Raw genomic sequence first — 16,523 nt, 5'->3', positions numbered from 1 at the left:
TAAATTATTTTAAAAACTAATCACTTTTTTTTAACATGTTACTACATGAACATAACTAAGAAATAAATCATTTTATAGATAAGCTAAAAATAGGATGAATTATGATGAAATATGATCAAAATTCAGCGATTTTTCCCATCGATAACCCTACTGTGGTGTAGAAAAACTATAGAAAATAGCCCACAACTGCATGGAAATACCTAAAATTGTTGTAATCGTAGTTCAGGAGTACAAACTGATTAAAAAACCTCATTTACAATCATAAACTGATCAATCCTTTAAAATTACAAACCTTTTTTAAAAGTGATTCGGAGTGAAACCTGTATGCGTTTTTTTATACGGCCGATTATTCTTTCGGACTCGCTTTACTATCGCCACAAAGGTTGTCATCTGCGTTATCTTAAAGCATAATTTGGCAATGTGCTGTTATATTTACCATAGTTTTGTTAAAAAATCTTTTGATGCGTTGGTCCCAGTGCTGTAGAGCTAAATTTATCAGATGGGGGGCTCTCTTGACGAAGCTGATGTCATGAAATTATGAAAAATGCGTGACGTCGTCGTATGACATTATCATGGATGTTCACAACGTTTAACTAAAATGACTCATAGATGGCAGATCATTAACCCTTAAGTCTAACAAGTAACGACCACTACTTTGCTAAATGTTTGAAATAGACTTACGCTCAGTCATACTACATTATGCTTGACAGAGCTCATTACATAAAAAGTTGAAACTCTGCGAGAAAATGAGTCTGCTACATAACTTATGATTTAGAAATGATTATCATTTTCCAAACAGCAACGATAACAATAAAACATTATGGATATTTGTATATTAAATACTATTACTCTACTACTACTAGATCAATTTCATTCTACAACAGCTTATTTTTTCATTATCAACTAATAAAACGTCGGGTTATAATCTGAACCAATTTAATCATCTCTTATCTTCCCTGAGTTGAGTAGACTTATGTCCAAAATTCGTCTTAAACTCAAAAAGGTAAAACAGTATACAGATTAAAAAAAACGCATATGCTGCACAACACTAATACTAAAAAAGAAAATTCGTTAAAAAACTTTAAATATTTGTAAAAAAAGGGAAACTTTTGTCTTAACTCAAGTCATAGTCTATATCAATATAACATTATTGTTTATGAATAAATTACAATGCCAGGCCAGTCTATGATTTGACTTCTCGACTTTTGTGTTGGTCTTGAGTAACATCACCACGATTTTACTTGACAAAAAATTGTAAAGGTGTGAGCTCTGCTTCTTTTATCAGCTTCCATTGTGGTGTTCAGAGCTTGAAGAGGGGCTCAGCCCCCCAGAACATGAAGAAGGGGGTCTTCTCCCAAGCGCCCCCCTCTTCTACAGCACTGGTTAGTCCCTTAGTAACGGCGACGGTGGCTTCAAAATTTGTTTACTACAAATATAGCGTTGCTTGATCCAGTGTTTTCGAGATCAGTGGTCCCAACTCTTACAAATACACATAGATATAATAGGACTAGATCATTGAGTTCTATAATAACTGGAGCGGATATCTCAAGCACGGCCTTAGATATCTGATGATGCCAAAAAAATGGCGGATTTCGTCCTTTGCCGCTGAGATTTACCGAAATTGACCGCTTTTCCGAAAATTTCACAATTTCCCACTCCCTCCTGAGGAAAGAGTGAGGAAAATGTATGTGTGTATTTGGGATTCGGCAAGCAATTTTTTGATGAAAATCAAGGTAAAAACCTTAAATTCATAACAGCGAGACAACTGTGGTTGTCAGTTATCTGCTCCTACGAGGATGCATGTATAACTGTCGACGAAAGACCTATATGTCGGCTACACATGTATGAATGCAGATGTGCGTCGTTTTCTTACCAGCGTCAAACTTGTTTGATCGATTAAACTCTTTAGTCTATACAAAAAAGTATATCATAGTTCATTTCCACGGTTCACGAGAGAGAAGTTAGCTTATTTGTTATCATTGCTATTTTGCTTCTTTTCATGCAATGGGCAATGGCTTTTTTCGCCACAATTGTAGGATTTTTACTTTTTCTTTAAAAAAGTACATGTTAAATCTCTGGATATTTACGGATTTTCTGTAATTGAGTTTCATGTGAAATTTCAAAGACTCAAGTCTGCATAGGTTTGGTAAATGGAAACAAACAATATTGTATAGAAATTACTTTAAGTAACCTTTTTGTGATGTTCTGAAGTGCAACTGCATCAAATACTTGTAAAGTTGTAGCACATTTTGATTTTGTTGTATTGATATATGAATTGGGCAAAATGCAAATAATCATCAAAACACTTATGCTTCCAATGGTGTTTATAATTCATTTGTAGTTTTAATACTTCTACCTTTCTTTTTCACTTTGTTTTGTTTTTCCTATATTTGCAATGTAAGTGCACTATAATTTGAATGATTAACACAGTTTTCACCTCAATAATAAATTTCATAAGCAGTTGGTAGTGCATTTTGTTCTTTGAGTATCCACATCTGGTGTTTTGTTCATACAAGAATGATGAAGTGCAAGTAGATATGTCATAGCAAGGCAATAAAACCAAATGAATTACATACCTATAGTGTACTCTTATGCTAGAAGCTTAAAAGCTTTTTAGAAATTAGAAAGTTATTGGATTATATTACCTCTATATCATCAATCTCATGATAAGAAATAAGAAGCAAAAAATTTGTAGAAAAGCTTTGAAAAGTGAAAAACTTTTCTTTAAAAAAGCAGCAATAATGCATATGATAAATCTCCATTCTGTACTCTAATAGGTAAATAAGCTCAAATTTTTCTTAAAGAAATATAAGAAATATATAAGAAATATACAGTACAGTAAATTTAAAGGTTTCATCACTGAATCTTTAATGCTTCAGTATAGTGCATTAGATATTAGTAACATTCAAACAACACTCAACTAAAATATTTTGATAAAGATATGACATCATTTAAACATTAAGTTACATAAAACCCAATGGCTTATACAGTTTGAAGCTTCACATCTGCATCGACTCATCATCAATCTCAGTACAAATGTTTACATAGACACAAACTTTATGGCCTTCCATTTTACATGTTTGTGAATTGACATTTCATTAAGCATCAAAACACACACAATCTTCTTGCCATCTTTCTTTGGTTCATGAACTTTAACTTCAAAGCATTCAAGGCATCCTTAGTGAATCCATTGTCTCCATCCATAGAATTTGACCACGATCAAATTAAATAACTCTGGATAGGGCAGACAATAAATCAATTATCTTTACAGCATTATCATTTTTTAAGACTCTGCCTGGTCAATAACATCTTCCAGTCATCTTTACTCCTTGATCTTCCCTGCATGTTGTCAGCAAATGGAACATAACAAGCTCTGCTCCAAATCATGGGTACCGTTGGGGCTGATCATTTCTTTTTGATACTTACTCACAGAGCAAAATGTGTGCAGGGTCTTTTTTGCTTTAGGGAAACTATTTTGCAAATAAATGGGTAAATTTACGATTTCATGCATTAACAAATGACAGAAAAGTATGCAGAATTTTATAAACAAAAACAGGAAAACATCAGTATATTTGGCGTTCAAGTCAGTCTTAAAAAATACGATCTTTAATATGAATTTTATGGCTTTTCAAGTGCATGTATAATTGCTTTTCAATCGTTGACGGACTAACAAAACAAACAACTACCTCACCTGTGAGAAGCGATATGTTCCTTTTTGTGGAAACTACGACATCCAACAATTGAACGATTGAAGACTTGAAGTGTTGGCATTATAAAAGAAATGCCAAAAAAGAATCGTCGCAGAATATGGAACTAACGATATCCATACTAACGTTAGCCACTCTAGTCAGAGCCCTCTATAGTATAAGAGTTGGGACATCTATTGTTATCCGTTTAGCTTACGTTGATTGGGCAATATTGATCACCTGATCGATTTCCGCCATTTTGGTTCCTAGTTTTGAAATTTTAGCTTGTGTTTATATAGCAATTGCTGCTAGTAATACAGTATTTTGAGATAATATTGCGTTTTTTTATGGATAAGTGTGTAATAACTGATTGTTGAAGGCTACTAAATGTCATTACATATCGCATAAATCGAGGATTACGAAAAAAATGAAAGAAATGCCTTTACGTCGAACTTACGAAATTTGATTGCGTATGGTGATTGTTGTGCTGAACTGCTTTTGATATAAGGTTCAATTAACTGACTCAAGTAGAGAAACATTTTTGGGCCAAATAACATTGCAAAGTTCGTGCTGATGCAGTTTCAATAGTTTTCTTACTCCAAAGCTTGTTTTTTAATCGAAGATGATTTCTCATTATGTTCTGAAATTGGTCAATCTACAAACCTCTCAATTCTCAGCCACTTCCATACTAAAACAACTACACCAAATCACAGAAACTCTTATGATTTTCCATGTTGTATTTTGTATTTTTAGTTCATCATTTAAAAATGAAGTAATTATAATTAGGATATTCAATGAAACAGCTGAGTACAATATATTTTTGGTATTGAATTGTACAAATGTACCCTACTTCTGTAGCTCAAAGTAGAACATTACTTCTCTTCTAGACTTGTTGATGATATTTTAATTGTAGGTTTTGGTTTATAAGATCACAGAGGCATATCTCCATAATTTCAGCTATTTGGGCTTTTTAATGTATATTACAACTGTTGCTGCCTTTCTCATATATATTAAAATATTGCCGGCTTTCTGATATATATGGTGCTGCTAGCTTTTTGATATATATATTTCACTGGCAATACAAGGCATAGAATTTGAACAAACGGAGCTGAGCTCACTCCAACACACCCCTGTTTGATCATTAAACACATATAGAAGTTTTGTCATTCCTCAACCAATAAATTTAACTCTTTGCTAAATTAAAGATTGGATCAGACTCATATGCTGTATAAAAGACTACAAACAGTAGCATTTATAGCAAACAGACTGTTCTTCAACAACAGAAATGTTTCATATTATTGAAATAATATATTCATTTTAAAGAAATGCTTCACCAAAATTTTCAGCAGAATCCCTAACAAACTTTATTAGAAATAAACATTAATACTTTATAAAGTGATAAAGGCGAAATAACTTCATATACAGGAATAAAACGTTTAAGGTCAAATGCATCTTGGTCAAATCATTGCATATTTCAATAACTAAAAAGTAAAAAAGTCTGTCATTTTCTGCTGAGCAAGAAAATTTTGTGATTTTTCAGAATAAAAAATATCATGCTTGGATTAAATTGGGGGGGCATAAATCACTCACTACCATTAAATTGTTACAAATCTTGAACACAAATCTCTCCGGACCAAATCTGCATGATTACTATGATTCAAAGTTTCGAACAAAGTCTTGTCCAAGTATTTGATAACACTGATTGCCAGGATAACATTGCCGCTTGCCACCAAGCTTAAAGATCTTGAAAACTTGTTGCAGAGTCGGAACATAAGCCGAGAAAACACGTACGAAAAATACTTCTTACAATGGGTCATGATCAATTTGAAGCACGAACTAGTAAACCGCAAACGAAGCTCAAACCAATGAAATTAAATCAGGTCTGCCGCAAATCGTTAAAGAAACGCAAAGAGCTTGCTATTATTCCTAATATATTTTATACTACCATGGAATAAGCTTAAATTGCTTTCTTCTTTTGCATATAAACCCAATTTCCAATAGTACTATTATATGAATGTTTTATGCAGTGCGGTGTTTTGAAATTAAATGAGATATGATCTTCGCACTTAGCTGGACAATTTAAGCAATCGTCTCAGGACCTGAAAAAATCAGGTGACTCAACGGGATTCGAACCCATGACCTCTGCGGTGCCGGTGCAGTGCTCTGACCACTGAGCTATGAAGTCACACAGTGGTGAGCAGGTCAATATTGTTGGGCTGATGTTTTCTCGTGAAATGAATGTCATGTGAATGTTTTATGCAGTGCGGTGTTTTGAAATTAAATGAGATATGATCTTCGCACTTAGCTGGACAATTTAAGCAATCGTCTCAGGACCTGAAAAAATCAGGTGACTCAACGGGATTCGAACCCATGACCTCTGCGGTGCCGGTGCAGTGCTCTGACCACTGAGCTATGAAGTCACACAGTGGTGACTTCAGTGGTGACTATAGTATTATTATAGTTTCACTTTGCAAGTAGGAACCAAAATGGCGGCTCCGCGCTCGCCCCAGACCGTTTGTCTCAACTCTTATACTATAGAGGGCTCTGGCTCTAGTTATTATAGAACTCAATGGACTAGATTGCTGACGAGCCGCCATATTGCGTGACATCCATGATAAATCTAAGATGGCGTGGGAACCATTGAGCTCTATAATAACTGGAGGGGAAAAGGGGCCTGGGCCTCGTGGTCAAAAACATGGCGGTAATGGCGGATTTTGGTTGTCAAAACTTCCACTTTGAGGAAAAATTTTAACATTCGCTCCCTCCTGAAACGGATCTCTATTACTGCTCATAGTAATGACAACCAGCGAAAACAACCACGATACCGTAAGCATAAAATATTGAAAATAATGCTTCAGGTTTTTGTGAAATAGACACACACATTTAAATGAGGTAAATCTACTGTAAAATAACGTATATTTTTTCAAGTAATGCTTTAGCTATATTAGAAATAAATATCAAACGGCAATCTTTACACTGTCAATGTGTTGTTAAGCTTTAATGCATAATCCCATGCGCATTACTTGTGTTTTTGACTGTTTGTGAACAGCTTGGTGCAACTGTCTTTCTTGAATAGATGGGTAAATCTTAGTTAAAACGTCCAAAAAGGAGTTAGAAAAAGTTAGCTTACCCCTACGACTTAAGTCGACTGGAAATATATTATTAGTAGGTATGTAATTTTTTGAGTTTTTTTTGGTAGGATTGATTCTGGATGTCTTATAAAGTATTATGATACTCTGATAAATCTACTGAGAACTTATGAGGAAAATATCTTGAACTAGGAGAGCAAAAGAACGAAATTCAGAAATTCTCTAATCATGTAGCTGGTTCTGTTTTGAGCCAAGATATTAGAAACTGGATTGTTATTGACAACCATGGATCTACTACTGAACAGAACTACGTTAATTTCCCATTGAATATACTATTTCTTGAATTAAAGTGCATTGGTTTCTCTGACATAACACTTTTCTTATTGCTGCATGAAGGCAAACCTGTTTAAATAATTATAATGTAGGTGAAGATATTTAGCATGTTGTATAATTATTATACAGACATTATTTATAATATTATGGCCTTGTGTAATGTATGTCAAGAACTTATTAATTCTCAAAAATGCTAACCTTCTTGCACTACTTTTCTTTTGTGTCCTTACAAATTACAGTTACCTATACTAATTTTTTCTAGGTTCAAACAACTTGACAAATTTTTGAATTTTACATTATGCCTTTGAACTTTTCTTTTTGTCTTTTGGTAAAAATATCAGTGAATGACTTAAAAATCAAGTTTATCTAAAATAGTATTTTGTACAAAGTAACTATACATAATTGGAAAAGTCTCATGTTGAAGGCAGATGTGGCTTCTTTTACTAGATTGCTACTCTTATTCTTTTAAATGATATCGTAATTCTTCAAAAGACATAAAAGTTCTTTGCCATCAATTTTGCTTCTTCCACATTCAACTTCATTGCAACCAATGCATCTTATGTGAATTTTTAATCACCTGGAATTGAAAACGTATGGATTTTGTCAGATGATGCAGTACTGTATTTAACGTTTCATGCATGTCATGATAAGCTTTTCTTGAGCAAATATTTCAAGGTAGGAGCAAAATTTGGCACATTATTGAACAAAGTAGTTTTTATCTTGATTTTGATGTACTAACCTGTTTACTACACTGTGTAACAAACAACTCATTTACAGAAACACCAGATGGCATTTATAAAACTTTTAGCATGAAGCAAACCTTTACACACCATCATCATGCTTGTCCAAATCTGTCAAATTGTCCAGGCTAGCTGTTTAATACAGGTAATTTTTATTGTACGACATGCACCAAAGAGCTCATTAATTAATCCTGCACTGCATTTGATTTCAATACAGCTCTGTCCTTAATATTTGCTTCATATTTTCAGAAAAATATCATGAAAAAATCCTCCATTTCAACTCAGTTGAAACAAGGAGTTTTAAGATATGCATATCTTGATAAGAACTGGTTGCTTTGCCTCGTCTAGCAATCGATTAAGTAAAGAACAAATAAGACTGGATAAACACAACTTAAATTATAACTTAGGAGTAAAAACATTCACAAAATATATGCCATCACACTTCAAGTATTGACTTAAAACAAAACACTGAACACTTTAAATAGTAAACAATCTTACGTTGCTTACCGGTGTCATGAAATGTTTCCTTTTCTCAGAAAGTTTTCTGGTATTACTTCAGCATCCGTATACCAAACAAGTTTGCAGCATGTTTTAAAGATAAAATTTCTAAAGTTTTTGTGCTTGGCATTGATATTTTATATAATCGCAATTGTGGTTGTCAAATCCGGGTGGGCGGAAAAAATTTCATTTCATGAGCCCGCGTCTTTCCGCTGACTTTGACAACCAAAATCCGCCATGTTTTTGACCACGCGGCCGCGCGCTGATAATTTATAGTAATTTGGTTGACGTTTCCCCTCCAGGTCTTATAGAACTCAATGGTGGGAACCGGGCAAAAAACATAGAGTCATTATAGGGCAAGTGATGTTTTTCGCAATTTACTTCTTCTCATTGTTTTCAAACTCTTCCGATGAAGTTTTATTGGAAACAAATCTTTATTTCAAGTGTTTTGAAACCATATTGGACAGTTATAATTGAAATACGGGTGAAAATATCGCTTTCGAAATATTGTGTAAATTGGTCGTTTGGTTGTCTTACGTCGTTTGTCCACTAAGAAAAACAGATTTTTTCAGCTTTAACTCCCATACTGATTTGTTGCGCATTGGAATATGTCATATTGACAATTTACAGAAAGATTGGGGAATCAATCTGAATATTTCTGACAAAAAAGCGACTTATTCGAGAAAGCACTCCCACTGTACTCGTACTGATATGTGAGATATGTGAGATTCAAACACGGTTTAGAAAGGCCATCCGACTTTGAATGAATGAAAAGAGGAGCAAGGAGATACATAACACTGCAGCACTATTATCTACTGACAAGATCTTAGTGAAGCTATTAAAGTTAGTAAACTTAACTGAAGGAAACTTACCTCATCTCAAGTAATTGTATCCAGGAGCATTGGCTATACTGATGAGATCTTACAGCTAAGTGGTTCAACGAAAGAGAAGGAACTTATGTTCAGAAGCTTGTTATATTACCAGTGGTTATTTCAAAATCTGACATAATAACATTCAAACACATAACCCAAGATACTGTTACAATACTATTTTTTGAGAGAGTTATAAAGCTCTGTATGAAGTATTTTTTTTACCAGAGCTAAGGTGTTCATTAAATTTATATATTATCTTATGAAATATTTGATATGGATTTCATCTGTGGCATATCCAAAATGAATGTTTTACACTTGATATGTAAATTTCACTGCATGATTGCTTATTTCATTAGAAATCTATTGTTTTTACAGTGAGTGAACACAGCAACATTGGGATAGCATGACCAAATAAAAATGCTGGCTATGGCTGAGATTATTATAAGATATAGCTGTGAATAAAATATATGTGACTTTTATGCTTATCATACTTAGTTATGGTATATGTTTTTATTATACTATAGCTACAACACCATCTATGATACCAGTTGTTTCCAATGGCAATACAATTTTATAACTACAAATGTCTAAATTGCATCACATTATTAACATGCAACTAATGACTTCTGAAAAAAATTGTATCATACTGCTCAGTTGGTTCATGCGATGACCATAGTGGTTTTGTGATGACCATATCACCATCCTCATCAGAAAAATAGCATACATGTACAGTAAAATATTTGTACACCAGTTTTCCAAAGTGTGCTCCGAGAGAATAGTTCGTAAAGGAGCTCCATCTAAGCGGCAAAAGCTGACAAAACTCATCCTTTTTGGAAACGATTAAGACTCTGTCTGTTAAGTGTCAACACATATTTGAAGATTGAAAGAACGAATAGCATCTTGAAGTGAAATTTATGTAAAAAATATGAAGATTAATTTTCCCATCTTTTTGTATGTATTCAATATGATGTATTTCAACGTGGACGAACCAGTATGGGAGGTAAAGCAGACGAAATCCGCCTATTTTGGTAGACAAACGCCTCGAGACAACCAAACGACCAATTTACACAACACTTCGCAAGCGATATTTTCGCACGTATTCCAATAATAATTGTCCAATATGGCTTCAAAACATTATTAATAACGCTTTGTTTCCAATAAAACTTGATTGGAGGAGTTTGAAAACACGGAAACGAAGTAAACTGCAAAAAACAACAATTGCCTAATAGTAGCCCCAAGTTTTTTGCCCGTTCCCGCGCCATCTTGGATTTATCATGAATGTCACGCAGTGAACTCGACATTTGAATAACTGGAATGATAACCGAAGCCAAAAATTGAAGCCAAAAAAAATATTTGTTGTCATCATTCGTCATCACACGTCAGGCTCTAGTCTCTCGCGTATTCATTTTAATTTTTTTGAATCATTTGTCTCTTGGTAATGGTAGAGTTCGGATCTTGATCAGAGCGTAAAAAAAACGAAATTTTTGGAATGAAAAGGTTCACGGAAAGTGAATCAAAGTGATAAATCGAGAAGCAAGATGAGGTGGACTTAGTCGATCTGCTCTTACGCTGCGGTTTTCCTTTAAAACATATCAAAGTCTTTAAGGATATTCAATTATTGTTATCGAGATGACAACCATTTAGTATTTCAAGCACTATCAAAATCGATGAAAAATACAATCGCTCTGTAAAAAGTAAAAATGCGAGTTATAGACTCAATACTTTTTATGAAACTGGATATTCAAGTTTCTTTTTTATTCGGAAAAACAGATCTTTAAATCCACTGAAATGACAAAAAAAGACAAACACTGTCTGACACCGTTTAAAAAATTACCTTCCGATGTAAGAAAAATTTTTGCTTGAATATTTTCTCGTCATATTTTCTTATTGTATTGTCTTTTTAGCATACAGTGTAATTTTCAGTTTTCTTTTCTTCGTTGCAAGTTGTGAGTTAGAACGAACTCACTGTGGTAAAGTTTCAGCTGTAAAAATAACCTTTTGCGAAGAGTTGGCCTCGTGTGTTGTTTGTCGTGGATGTTGTTTATATGTTTATGCTTTTGCAATTTGTATTGAAATTTATATTGGCCGTGTATGTGTTTGGCACTCAGGAAAATGAAACTGACGTACAACCGCGTGAGTATTCGACTTTGAAGGACTGGAACTGACGTACAAACCGCGCAAGAGACTAGGACTTTGGCTTCAATTTTATATCTATAAAATGTATTGTCGTTATCATTCCATATATATATATATATATGGAGTTCACTGATGTCACGTTGGGTCGGCACCATTGAGCTCTATAAAACCTGGAGGGGCAAAGGGCCTGGACCCCGTGGTCAAAATCATGGCGGTAATGGCGGATTTTGGTGGTCAAAACTTCCACTTTAAACATTTTTTCAATATTCACTCCCTCCTGATTTCTAATACTGTTTGTATGAACGAAAACAAGTGAGAAAAAAACAATTACGATACCGACAGCATATCATGTGAAAATAATACTTCAGCATTGCGTGAAAAACACAGTACAGACACACATCAAAATAAAAATCGATGGTAGAGAAACGCATATTTTGGATGTAACATTTAAGTTATTTTATGACATTTTAGCCTTTTAAAAGTGAAAATCAAACGGCATTCTTTACCAGACCTGTCAATCTCGTCAAACTTATACATTATTTCATGCTTTTGTGTGTTTGACTGTTCGTAAACAGTTTGGTGCACCTATTTTTCTTGCTTCAAATGGATAAATCTGTGTAAAAATGCCCCTAAGGAAGCGAGAAAATGTTTGCTTCAGTCCTACGACATAAGTCAACTGAAAGTTTACCATGGATAAGTATCATAAGTGTATTGTCATTACCTGATAAATCTACTGAAAACTCATAAAGAAAGTATGTTGAACTAGAAGAGCTACAAAAAAGAAAAAAATTCAAAACACCATGACACTGTTGCTTGGTAATTTGTATTTTGTAAACAGCTTGGCAGAATCTTGGATCTATTACTGAACAGAACTACATTAATTTTCCATTGAAATTACAAACTTGGAAACTAAAGTGCATTGGTTTCTCTGACAAAAACACTGTCTATTGCTGCATGAAGGCAAAATAGTTATTTGACAGTGTAGGTGTTCAAAGAAATTTATCAAGTTCTATAGATATTATTGTGCATTACTTACAGTTTTTTGGAATTGTGTAATATATGTCATGAACAAGATATAATTTTTCAAAAATGCTAACCCCTTGGAGCACTACTACTCTTCTGTTTTGCTTAAACCACTTACAGCTACCAATACTAATTATTTATATGTACAAACTAACATTTGGGAATTAAATGATAAACAACTTGTTAAATCTTTGTATTTTACATCAAGCCTTTGAATTAGTTCCTTTTATCTCTTGGTAAAAAAATATTAATGAAAGACTTACAAATCAAGTTTCTCGAAAATAGTATTTTGTACAAAGAAACTAAATAATTGGAAAGGTCACATGTTGAAGACAGACTTTGCTTCTTTGACTAGGTTGCTTGACCACGAGCAAATTTAAATTTGTTTACAATTTGTTTAGAGAATTCTTTTTATTGATTTCTACTAATTCTTCATAAGACACAAAGAATTTCTTTGCCATCTATTTTTGCTTCTTCTACATTCAACTTCATTGTAAACAATGCATCCGATGTGAATTTGTGGATCACCTGGAATCATACCAAGTATGGATTTAATGAGATGAGACAATAATATGTTTAATTTTTCATGCATATTAATGATATAATCATAAGCTACTGTTGAACAAAAATTTCAAGGTAGAAACAAATCTTAGCACATTGTTCAACACACTACTTTCATCTTGGTTTTGAAGTATTAACCTGTTTACTATAACAATAAATACTTCATTTACAGAAACGCTAAGTGGTACTTTAAAATTGTTTGCATAAATCCAACTTTCCAATGTCATTGTAATTGTCTACACCATACAGTCAGTCAAATTGAGCAGGCAAACAGTTTAAAAGTTATTTTTATTATACAACATATACCATAGTTCTCATTAATTTTGCATGGCACTGCATTCAATTTCAACACAACTCTGTTGTAAACTTTCCCTTCATCTTTTCAAAAAAAAAAACATGAACAAATTATGCCCCATTTTTGGGAGGTAAACTCAATTCAAATCAGGAGAGTTTAGCTTGATGCCTTGATCATGATACAAGATGGATGCAAAACTCGATAAAAATTGACAGCTTCGCCACGTCTGGCGAGCGATTAAGTGAAGAACAAACAAGACTGGACCAAAATAACTTTAAATTAAAACTTAGTAGTAGAAACACTCTTTAAGTATCGTGTTAAAAACAAAATGGTAAAACTAATACTGTGCTACTTACCGGAGTCAAGAAATGTTCCCTTTTCTGTCGCTATTTCAGCATCCGCAAACCACAAAAGTTGGCAGTTTAATAAATAAAATTTTAAAAAAGTGTTTATGTTAGGAAAATAAATAGTTTTGATATTTTCTATACTCGCAATCGTGGTGGTCAAATCAGGGTGGGCGACAAAAATTTTATTTCATGAGCCCGCGTCTCTCCGCTGACTTTGACCACCAAAATCCGCCATGTTTTTGACCACGCGGCCGCGCGCTAATAATTTATACTAATTTTGTTGACGTTTCCCCTCCAGTTATTATAGAACTCAATGGTCGGCACAGTGAACTCGACATTTGAATAACTGGAATGATAACCGAAGCCAAAAATTGAAGCCAAAAAAATATTTGTCGTCATCATTCGTCATCACACGTCAGGCTCTAGTCTCTCGCGTGTTCATTTTAATTTTTCTAAATTATTTGTCCCTTGGTAATGGTAGAGTTCGGATCTTGACCAGAGCGTAAAAATAACGAAATTTTTGGAATGAAAAGGTTCACAGAAAGTGAATCAAAGTGATAAATCGAGAAGCAAGGTGAGGTGAACTTGATCGATCTGCTCTTACGCTGCGGTTTTCCTTTAAAACATATCAAAGTCTTTGGTTTGAACCCGGGAGTATCGTTACATGCTTGTAAATGTAGATCGTCCAGGTTGGTATAGTCCTGAGAAGGACTGTTTTTGTTGTTGTTGACTGACGTTTCGACAACCTTAGCGGTAGTCATCTTCAGAGTCAAAAAAATGACATGCAAAGTCTTTAAGGATATTCAATTTTTGATATCGAGATGACAACCATTTAGTATTTCAAGCACTATCAAAATCGACTAAAAATACAATTGCTCTGTAAAAGTAAAAATGCGAGTTATAGACTCAATATTTTTTATGAAACTGGATATTCAAGTTTCTTTTTTCTTCGGAAAAAAAGATCAAACACTGCCTGACACCGTTTGAAAATTTACCTTCCGACGAATGAAAAATTTATGCTTGAATATTTTCTCGTCATATTTGCTATTGTATTGTCTTTTTAGCATACAGTGTAATTTTCAGTTGGCTTTTCCTCGTTACAAGTTGTAAGTTACAACGAGCTCACTGTAGTAAAGTTTCAGCTGTAAAAAATAGCCTTTTGCGAGGAGTTAGCCTGGTGTGTTGTTTGTAGTGATGTTGTTTATATGTTTATGCTTTCGCAATTTGTATTCAAATTTATATTGGCCCTGTATGTTTGGCACTCGGGGGAATGATACTGACGTACAAACCGCGTGAATATTCGACTTTGAAGGACTGGAACTGACGTACAAACCGCGCAAAAGACTAGGACTTTGTCTTCAACTTTTTATCTATAAAATGTATTGTCGTTATCATTCCAGATATATATATTTATATGGAGTTCACTGGGTCGGCACTAGATCATGGTCAACTAACGTACGCGCCCACATATTATTCTTATTATGTCAGCGGTAAGTAACAATTAACGAATATTCATGTGTTCATTATACGAATGATTTTACCGCACTACATATTGCGTTTGCATATGCAATAAGGCAAATTGGCAATAGAGAAAGCGAGAAAAGATAACAAAGATTTCAATTCAATTTTGGTCAAATGTACTTTCTTTGAAATGTCTGCCTTGCAGAAGTAATGGATTACAATATAATAACCGCACATCAAAAATTGCAGATTTACTGGACTTAAGGAGAACAATGTAATGTTATAAAGTAGCAATGGACTCTATTTGTATTATAGATATGATATTAAATATTTTCCTGTTATTTGTAGTACTAATAAAAATATTATTATAGATACAACATACATGATAAACACACCCATCTAAATTCGTATCTTCAAATTTTTTTCCAAACTTCTTGCATAATAATATAAAGTTTGTGTGTTTAATGTGTTTGACTATTTGTCCATACTTGCTTGTAATTTTCTGATTTGAGTTAATGCACAGGTGTGGTAACTTTTTTAACTTTGTTAAAGTTATTGTCAGTAAATTTTGAAAACTCATTGTCTCCAGCAGTGCCATCCACACAGTGAACCACAATCTAATTTAAGTGCTCATTAAATGAAATGGATGGTTTTCAATTGAGCATATTGATTTATCACGAAAAATTGATTGGTGATCATAGTACAGGTGCAGCCAGATAAAATGTTGAGTTGTGATATCAATCACAGTAGCTTATTCATATATGTTCCTGAAAATACTTTACAACAAGAAATGGTAACAATATATCTCAACATGTAACACTGGGTATTCTCTACATTCATCTCTGGCAAAAATTTTCACATTGAATCTCTGAGCACCAAAATAAATTCTATTATGGAAAAACAGATTGTTCAGAAAAACCTTTGAGCATATAATTCCTTCCATTGTCAAAGGATTTTTTGAACAGTTTAAAAGGCTCCCACCTGCTTTTGTTATGCTTGTGGCATAGACCCAGTGCTGTAGAACGTGACTTGCCTTAGAACTCTCTCAAATAGTGAAATGTAATTGTAAAAAGTCATTGCATGATGTTATAGTGTTTGCAAATAATATTACCACTTAATATGAACAAGTTTCTTTATCAATTTTGTAAACTAAAAATCTTTGTCAGGTTGGGGTGCTCTGTGCTCTGCAATGACCATCCATAATTTCATGAAGAATGCTCAATTTCCATGCACCCACCTCCCTATCAGCATTGAATGCACCATTTCTTGATTTTATGGTCATATGAGAAGATAAAAGGGCATTTGGCTAAATGTTTTTCGAGCAACAAAAAATTCATATTTTCCTACATTGTAAAATTGCAACTTGCCATACGTATATTCTATGAGAATCTAAACATAAAAAGCGCGGGAAATCATCATGAAATTGTTGCCAAATGCTAGTTCGAAAATGGAGTTTCCAATGAAGTATGCGGCGAGTGAAGC

The 16,523-nt window shown here is 33.7% G+C and overlaps 1 long non-coding RNA gene across 1 annotated transcript; it reads left to right on the top strand.

The window, feature by feature from the left end:
* Positions 1-2,455: 2,455 nt before the first annotated feature.
* Positions 2,456-15,526, top strand: LOC124444782. The gene is made up of 3 exons (XR_006948016.1): positions 2,456-2,467; positions 12,027-12,036; positions 15,155-15,526. It is a non-coding gene; the product is annotated as an uncharacterized LOC124444782 (long non-coding RNA).
* Positions 15,527-16,523: the final 997 nt, after the last annotated feature.

This window comes from Xenia sp. Carnegie-2017, unplaced genomic scaffold (assembly GCF_021976095.1).
Source record: "Xenia sp. Carnegie-2017 unplaced genomic scaffold, XeniaSp_v1 HiC_scaffold_21, whole genome shotgun sequence".
Taxonomy (NCBI): Eukaryota; Metazoa; Cnidaria; class Anthozoa; order Malacalcyonacea; family Xeniidae; genus Xenia; species Xenia sp. Carnegie-2017.
The sequence above is the reverse complement of the archived record's forward strand: the minus strand, read 5'-3'. Positions and strand labels throughout refer to the sequence as shown.